The following is a 9,579-nucleotide window of genomic DNA, read 5'->3' as shown; positions in this document are numbered from 1 at the left end:
ATTTCCTCAGATAGTGCCATCCATGTTTCTGAGGTCTATTGTCACCTTTTGTGTAATATCACAAATATTTCAGAAAAAAAGACAAATTTTAAAAGATTTTTACAGTCCACAAAGAGCTCTCAATCCAGTAGCCAAATTAATTCAAGATCTGAAATAAAAGCATATTAGTTAAAGTGCATTAAATCCTCCGGTGAGCATCTTTTAAAGTGACCTAAGTGAAATATTTCCACTATATTTCTGAGGCTGTCCACACGACTGTTTAATGTTCTTTAAATACTATACTTCAAATTCAGACCTTTAATTAATTTGAGCTAATTCATCTTGGTGTCTTTAATACAACACTTTTGGAAATAAGCTTTTCAACTTTTTTTTTTAGGGCAAGATTAGAGAAAAAGGTAGGAGTTGGCAGGCTAGTACTTCCCATTCCTTCATCTTCGAGATTTGTATCAGTACTTGAATATATTAGGGAAGGCAGAAAGGCTGGAAGAACAGCCCCTTCCTTTTCGTTCATTTTCCTCATCACCTTCCCTAGCACTATTTTGTCACTCACCCATTTCAGGTATCTTATGCCTATTATGATCATTATGTGGTACATGAGTGCCCAAGACAAGAGATGTTTCACCAGTATCTTAGTAAGCTGTGTTCAATACATGGCTTGTGGGCTTTTGTTTTGTTTTGTTTCATTATGTTTTTGTTTTGTTTTGTTTTTACCTCTTGAAACCTGGACGTATAGAAGATGGTAACATTTTCTCAGGATTCTCCAGGGGAGGGTTGTGTGTTTGGTCTAGGCTTGAGTATTAGAAATCCGAGGTACACTTCAAAAAGCAACTTATGCTATTTTATTGGCAGGAAAAGCAGAACAAGGAACCCAGGAACATCTCCCCACCCCCCACCTTATTTGTTTATTTATTTATTTTTTGGTACTTCCTTTTAATCCAAATTGATAAGAAGGAAGAGTTCTTTTATCTTAAAGGCCAATATGTTTCCATTTACTGGTTCTATAAACATACCTTTGTACAGTGGTGTGAATGTGATAAGATCCTGGCACAGGAGAAGAATAAATATAACAGCATGTACTCTACAACATCTGCTTGAGCACACTTCTATATTTTTCTGCTTATAAGGAAAGTAAGTGCCAGCAAACTATTACTCAGCTATTTCACAGACCAAACAAAATTAAAGCACAGAAAACAGTCTAATTTAGGTCTGATATTGCAAATAAGGCTACTCTTCTTTGGCACTTATCAAGGTAACCTTGTGTTGGAAAAACAATATAGACATATATTTTTAATTAATTTTTCCAAGACACAGAAGCTACATTTCCACAAAACAAACATATTTAAATATTAAAACATTACAGATAAAATATACATTTATTTGCTTTTCTTATTCCGGATAAAGTCTTTTAATAGAAACAAAAATTATGTGTTGTCCTAACAGTTTGATTTCTTTTCTGATAGGAGAACATGAACTAAAATATTTAAGGTTCTTCAAAGTATCCCCAATATGGGAGTTGTCTGCTGGGAAATTTTGAATCTTTCAGGAGCACGAACTGAGCTGAAGCCCAGCTGTGCAGTTACATTTGGTGACATCATATGGCGGTGTATTCTACACTGATCTGGCACTCCTCTTTGTTCTAAGGAGGAGTCTGAACAACTGTTTTTGTTGTTGTTTTTGTTTTTTGTTTGTTTTTCTAAGATCGTTATGATGGTGACATATTGCTTCCCAAATAAACCCATGATTCAACATAACAGTTGAAAGTTAACATGATGGCTAGCTTTAGCAGGTATTTCTGAATATGCCTAAGAATCCATGTAGATTCACAGAAGACCATAAAATCAAATATAATACAAAAGTACAGAAAAAATAACAATACTTTATGGTAGCCTCTAAAAATCTTTTCAGTGTGCAATTTTTACCAGTCCTCTTCATATGAAAATAAATAAATAAATAAATAAGAGTAATGAAACTCTTAATCCCACTCAGGTCCTTCTTCTGCCTGTTTACATGCTGTTGTCTTGGTGTTCAGTAATGTCTCTATCCTCTCACTTTCACATATTGGGAAAAAAAACCTCATATCCACTGTTACCTAGAACAATTTCTTAAAGCCTGCAAGCAATAAACCAGAGATTACATTTTCATATACTTTTGATAATTCTTTGAAAATTCAGACTGACTGACTCTAAATTGTCCTATCTAGATTTGATCATTTTGTATTTTCTTAACAAATCTAATGACAGGTATGCACAATACTGTTTTCCTCTTTATGCAAAAATTATTGCATGTGTAACCTGTTTCAGTTTAAGTATATTGACTTGATACTGCAGCAGCGAACTTTTTGGATAGCTGTTAGGCCTCTCCATCTGGTACTTTCATCAGAGTCCATATTTCCCTTGGTCTGGGTAGAGAATAAATCTTACCTGTGGTCTCCACATACACACCAAGTAAACAACTTCCCCCTCAGAAGTCTTTTCCAAGTTTCCAAATCTCTTGTAAGCTGGCTACCTACATGCTGATCCTACCCAAGCATTTTTCATAGCTGCTGCATCCTACGCAGTCTGACTCACCCTGTGCTTTCCTTGGATTATCCTTTTCTCTCTTTTGAAGGTCTTCATGACAGTTTAAGCAATAACAGGGTGAGCAAAGAAAAATTGGAGGTAAGTATGCTTTACAGAGTGCAAAACATACAAAATCTGAAGTTTTATGAAAACACAGCAACTATCTGCAAATACCTTTCTTTTTCAAGCATCCTCATCATCTTGGGTTTCAGTTGTTCCTTTTATATTTATAAACATTTTACCCTTCCACCTAGCCTGGCCTTCGCTTTCTTTTTACTTTTGTGAATGTAAGTGAGATAGAGGCTTTGGTGAGAAAACATCTTCAATTTCCAGTTTTCGTGCCTCATCATGACTTTAAGAAGGCTCCCTGGGGCAGGGTGAGTAGATCCTGCTGCACACCCCAACTGATGAAGGGCAATCCCACTCATTTTTCTTTCTTTTCTACTTTTTCCTTCCCACTTCTGGCCTCATGATCCAGCCACATACTTTGCACCAGTAGTGGATTTCACTGTAAGCTAATCAAATTCATTAACAATTTGGAAAAAACAAACAAATAAATAAATACTTTTTTTTTTCCAAATTGAATCAGTTTCAGGAAATTTCTAATGAGCACTGGGGTCAGTGAAAAGGAGGTATGGAACTACAAAAGGGAGCAAAAATGCACAAGACAGGAACTACTTTTTTGGTGATGCTGGTCTCTTAGGCTGGTTAAGCTTTGTATGGAAACATAGCCTAACTATCTTTGTAAGTAACTCGTTTCTTGATTATCACTCACCTTCAGTCCAGACTGGGAGAATTAGTTCACTGTTGTAGGCTCCCACTAGAAAGAAAGATTATCCAAGTTACTGATTCTTAATTACACTCTCTTGTTTGCCTTTCTACTAACAACAAATGAAACAGCCTTTTGGCATGTCATTACTAATTTCAGACACATGAAAATGAAAGTGTGAAAATGAAAAGCCAATATTATCTATAAGAGAACTGGCATCCTCAGACAAAATTTATTTTGCAGACTGATATGGATATGGATAGACATGTCTGTGTGCAGTAACGTCCATCACATGGGATTCTATTTAACCACCAAAATCAAACTCTTACTACAGGTTAAAAATGGAATGTTTGGTCCTGAGAAAAACTGAGAAGCAGTAAATTGCTTGTAACCAAACGGCAACTTCTGACGCACTGTGAGGCTGAAACCTGAAAACATCAGAGACAACTATCTGATGCCACTGCAGATCAATATAACCAAAGACCAACCACTCCCTGTTTCATAAGCTTTATCTTTTCTCATAAGAAATGCCTGATCTTTCCAGTGCAGCAGAGGCTGCACCGAGAGGTTTAGTTATATAATAGGTTCCATATTAATAGTTCCTTGTCACAGATTTTTATATCCTGTGTCTGAAGATATTCATTTCAGAGGAAAGAATTTCTACTGTGCTGATAGCAGGGAGGCTTCTTCTGTGGAGAATGTTTCCAAGAGCATAATTAAATGATTTTCATTCATTCTAATGCCAAAACACTCATAGATTTACACCTACCTGCAATAGTTTGAGGTTATCTGCACTTGTGTTGAAGATAAATGACTAAATGCAAATGCAGGAGATTCCACAGGTGAAAACAATCCTTACTGCCACTGCAAGACAATGAATACTGCTGGAGGCTGAATGCAGTAGCACATTCCCTTTTCCCTCATGGCAGGGATCACAGGCTGCACCTGCTCTGCTCCAGCACTGCCTACAGGAGGGATAAAGCATCCTCAGACCTTCCTCCCTGACACCCTATATCTAACCATTTTAATTGAACTCAAGTTGTGGAAATCTAACAAGCTGTAGAGTGTTTGCCATATAGACCTTCCAACGTTTAGCCCATTATTCCTTTCTTTAGGGTCAATACAGCTTCCACATTCATAGCACAGGACACTGTGGACACAGACGTGAAGAGGTGAGGCATAAACCAACATGCACCAGAGAAGCCAATGTAAGTGCACAGGCTGCTTGTTCTCTTTAAGACATGAGTAAAAGAAGGTGTTTGTGAATTGGAAAGGACACACTGAAGAGAGTGATCAGCTTACCCGTGGGTAAATAGGCAAGGGTAGGAGTAGTATTGAAACACTTGAAGGGCTTTGTCAAGTTTGCAGAACTCATATTTTAGGACTGGGTCAGCTTAAATGTCTAAGGGTCAACATATTACTTATTTTTCCCCTGACTGCCTTAAAAGATAATTCTGCATTTATTCTTACAAGTGACAGCTGTGGAAAAGGCTTTCATTGTATAATGCTGATTAGTACAAACCAGGGTTTTATTTTCTAGCAAATAAAACTTGAGTTTTGTTTCTTTCACACTATGATACTGAATTTCAAATCCTCTGTTGTTCCTCCTCAGCAGGAATACGCACAAAATCTTTCCATGTTTCAGGATAGAAAGCCATCAGATGGTATTTGGTCAGTCCTCCCTGTCAAAGCTGTTTCAGTTGGCATAAATTACTTCAGTACTAATTCAGACAGAAGGAAAGGGAGAACAGGAACAGATTAATGGCTTTGAAATGCCTCTAGTGCTTTGTAGGTGCTGAAATGAAGTAACTAAATTATTGGCTGAAGAAATTTACCTATTCTCCATGAAAATATAACACCTTAAGAGTATTTATATGACTTCTCTGCATAGCCAGATTTTTTCTTGTTTCCTTGCCTTTATTCAAGAAACGTTTCACTAACTGTGAAGAACCTTCTTTTACCTGAATTGAGAGATTTTATTTTGTGCTAGAATTCTAAATTATATGTGTAACTGAAGATGTGCTCTGATAATTCTTTGCCTAGCTACCTGGACAATAATATATTTCCAATTAGGCTTGTGCAGAAACAGTAACTACATTGGCACGCGGTATTTTTCTTGCAGTAGCAGCTAAACTAATAATGGGCTTTCAGAAGTGGGTTCTGGTTAGCTGGGCTAGCTACAGACTAGTACTGTCTTTTTTTTTTTTTTTTTTTTTTATCCTCTATGCTGAATATTTCAATACATAAGGCATCTGAACACCAGTCTCAGTATAGTGAAATAAAATCTTACTTGGAGATCTTTTGGAGATAAATTGCTTATGACCTTTCTACCTGCATTGTTTTCTCTATTTTGAAATAAAAGGTTACCGAGCTAAAAGATTACAGTTACTACAGATGCATTTAAAAACAAAGATAAGAGGTTAAAACACTGCAAATCTGATAGGAAATTCTTTTTCAAGTCATCAGAATAAAATATGTAAAACTTTTAATAAAATATTAATGAGCAACTCCTATAAAATAAACATAAATCAGGTACTGAATGGGCTTCATAAGTGAAGAAAGTGTTTGCATATCAGATAAACTACTGATAATCTCAGTCCCTGTAATGGATACAACTCATCTAGCTGATTTTCAGTGGATTCAAATATCAACCTTTAAGAAGCTAGAATTGAATCAATATGCATGTTACACATAAACTGACAGAGATGAATTAAGCTGTTTTATCTATCATAACCTCTGGATTATTCATACATTACCTTCACCATGTCTCATGCAGTAAGACTGATTCAAGTTTTCTATACCATTGTGCCTGTCATCCTGTCACATTTTAATGTCAACACTGTGTTTATTAAGGACATTTTGCCCAGGGGGATTTTCATTTTTGTCTTTCAGTCAGTGAAGAGAGAAAACACCACTGTGTCCCTGTTTTTTTTGCATAGCATCACACCAACAGAGTAAGTTGGTGACTAGCTGTGCTGTTATAATAAGTATCAAATCTTTATAAAATGTATTTTGTTGGAATTTATAATTCCATTTCTTTATTGTTTAATGACTTTCCTTTTTTATATCCACTGCTTCACATGGCACAGCTAAAAGTCTGCAAGCAAAAGGTGGGCTGACTAAACCAGCAAATCATTATGGTAGCGAAAAGTTCATGAAAAATCGTCTTCTATTAGGGGTGGAGGGAAAAAAATAAAACATCAGAGAAGCAAGCCACTGAACTGACATGACAGCCATGACATCTCCAGTTAGAAGCTGAACGTCAACTGTACGTGCTGTGTAAAAACACTCCTAATTACTCAAAAAGTGTGTCCAACATTTTCCATTGTGGCTATGAATCCATTTACTGAGACATAACTTATTAAGCAAGATCTGTAGCTATGACCTGTGTATCATTGATTTAATCAACTTTTCTTCTCTGTCACAGTTGGAATGTACTTTCACCAAAGTAGTCTCTATTTTAAGTCTGAACATTAATTGTTGCCAAAGATCAGGACAAAACAAGCAAAATGCAAAATGCACGCATATCTTGTGAAGCTACAAGGGGGTTTTCAGAGGTACAGATCAGATATATGCATGTATCTTTCATAGCCCTCAGAGAGGAGCTTTTCCAGGATGCTATTTACATCTAGTTCGAGTCTAGGGATAAGACATTTGCTTAACAGTTTTACTAAACTGAATTCATGAGCAACAGAATTCCACAGAGCTGTTCATCCTAATAAAGAGAAACAAGTCTCTGTAAAAGTGGTTCCTTTATTCTTAAAAAAAATGTTGTATCTGCTTGACTGCAAGCTCTAGCAAAAATATAAAATACCTTTTCATGCCCCTTCAACTTCCACTACTGAATACAGCAAATATTTTCAACCTTTTTGGTACTTTATTGACTTTGATGACATATAGTTACATGTAGAAACTAGCTGTTTTGACCACAAGTCCCTCATCTTGCAAAGGCTAGGCTGGGACAAGCAATTTAAGTTTGAGACAAGGTAATTTAAACAAAAAATTACTGAACATTCAGCCATACAGGAAAAAATGTAGTGTCAAGCTACGTAAGGAAGAAACCATCTTTGCATAACTAATTCACTTAGTTATTTGGAGGAGTATCTTTGATTCACTTTATATCCCTCAAACTTGACATAAGAAGAATTTAAGCTCCAAAATTCATTATTGAAAAGAAGAGTACCTTTTCCTGTTCCTGGCAGTCATGGGGCTCCGTGGGCGTTGTCTTACCAGAGCTGTGAAGTTCTGGCCGTGACTAAAATCAAGCTGCTGTCCCTATGTCAGAGCTGGGCATAGAAACCTTAACTCTGCTCCAGAAGCTCTTTATCTCTAGGGAGTAGTCTGACAGGCTGTGTACACTAATGAAAGAAATCAGGTTACAAGACTTATTTACAGTAGCATGAGTTATGAGAAGTAAGGATAAAATTAAAATGGGAAAAAGACTAGCCTTAAAAGAACTAACTTATGCTTTCTCTGGACAGAATGGCTAAGAATTAAGAACCCTTTCATAAGAAATAAAATTAAATATTTGCTAACCACTGACAGGTAGATTTGTGGGTGAATGGCATATTGTTCTTTGCATTCTCTCATTGCAGTCTTGAGGAAGACTGTAGTAGTTACTTAAACATACTTCCAGCTAATCAAAATCAAGTGGCCATAGAACAGGGAAGAATAAGCAGCAAAGTTAATGTATTTGAATCTAACATTAAAATTCATCAATAATCCTTCACTCCTTGAGTGTGCCTCTATTTTATTGAGTATTTCAATGCAATATAATTATTTTATTAGTAGCAATTAACATACTGTTAGCAATATCCTTGAACAAGGGCTGTAACTCAAGAGATCATGCTTAATAAAAGAACCTACTGTGCTTCTCATGATTCCTGCATAAGGGAGACCTGATACCCAAATACCTGATAGTAAATATGAAATCAAAACATATTAATCAGAAGATAGAAGAGGACTTATCATACACCTGGTATTCAGTATTAGAAATAACTGCTGTACCACATCCACAGTATAGGCTGATGAGAGAATTTATCGTTTTTATTTTTATTTTTTATTTTTAAATAAACCACCTACAGGCATGCATAGTCCCTTTGTCTTCTTTGTGACAATCTGACACAGCTTGTGAAGACAAGTTCACTGTTCATTAGAGAAATGCCACCCAGAGGGTCGTTTCAAAAAGCTTTGTGCATTCCAGATGGAAAAAAACAAGTCTGAATGTTTTCCATAGCCCTGCACTTCAATTCTGATGTACTGTCATTACCAACATTGCAGAAAAAAATGTGATATTTCTTATTGTATTGCCTTGTAGACCAGTGTCACTAGTGAAATATCACAGCCTACTTTACAGTCAGCTGTCCTATTTTATGTAGGCATATCATAAAGAGCTTTATATCTTACAGGTATTCTTGGAGTGCAATGCTTTCTACCCAGGTAAGAATCTCCCTTCATTTCCCCTATATGATAAAGTATATTCCCTGTTTACCACTTTTTTTTTTTTTTGTGTGTGTGTGTATGTGTGTGTGTTTATCTGCGTTTATAATTTAGCAATATTTTTAATCTCTCTAGTTTTAAAAAAATCAAACAGTCTCTTTTTAGGGTGTTGGTCACTGCCCTCCATTTTCTTTTTACCTTAAAACCTGCACAATTAACTTCTGTCACCTTAAAAGCCTTTCACACAACACATTGCTCTAGCTATTGAAGCATATGTAATTACATCCAACAGAACCTGTCCTGGGGCAAGCTGATTTCATACAATTTTTATACCACCTTTTTTCATTATTTAAGCAGAGTGAAATCTTTAGGACAGTGTGATTAAACTGAAATTAGAACTATTCAAGGTACGGTACTCTGAGAAAAGACAGACTCCTGCCAACTTTAAAAAGAATTGAATTTTTTGTCTATATTTTTTTGTAAGAAAAAGTTCAATACACTCGACACAGATATTGGTCACATATCTAAGACTGTCATCATTATGATTTTTCATAAGTCCATATTAGGGTTCATTACTACTTTATGGCCTAGGTTGTAGCTTAATTCAGTGGAAGTAGAGACAGTGGTTAATATCACATTATAGGCATATCTAAAACTCTTTTCTGATTCTGCTAGACAAAATCTGTATAGGCCAATCTGAGAAATTAAAACTAGTCAAGCAAATGTTATGTTAGCAATTCCAACAAAGTGTTTCTTCATTCTTAAGAACTTGTAATTGCCACTGTGGAATACGCAGATAAATGTTGTAAACTG

The 9,579-nt window shown here is 35.8% G+C and overlaps 2 long non-coding RNA genes across 2 annotated transcripts in view; one reads left to right on the top strand and one right to left on the bottom strand.

Moving 5' to 3' along the window:
- LOC308189932 overlaps positions 1-7,639 on the bottom strand; it is a 19,924-nt gene extending 12,285 nt beyond the window's left edge. The window contains exons 1-2 of the long non-coding RNA XR_013946740.1: positions 7,511-7,639; positions 3,334-3,378 (exon numbers count right to left, since the gene is read on the bottom strand). This is a non-coding gene — a long non-coding RNA (uncharacterized lncRNA). The remainder of the gene's footprint in view (positions 1-3,333; positions 3,379-7,510) is intronic.
- Positions 4,103-7,174, top strand: LOC308189933. The gene is made up of 3 exons (XR_013946741.1): positions 4,103-4,535; positions 6,220-6,281; positions 6,417-7,174. It is a non-coding gene; the product is annotated as an uncharacterized lncRNA (long non-coding RNA).
- Positions 7,640-9,579: the final 1,940 nt, after the last annotated feature.

The sequence above is a fragment of the Anser brachyrhynchus genome (genome assembly GCF_964034855.1).
Source record: "Anser brachyrhynchus genome assembly, chromosome: 2".
Taxonomy (NCBI): domain Eukaryota; kingdom Metazoa; phylum Chordata; class Aves; order Anseriformes; family Anatidae; genus Anser; species Anser brachyrhynchus.
This window is presented reverse-complemented; position numbering and strand designations above follow the sequence as displayed.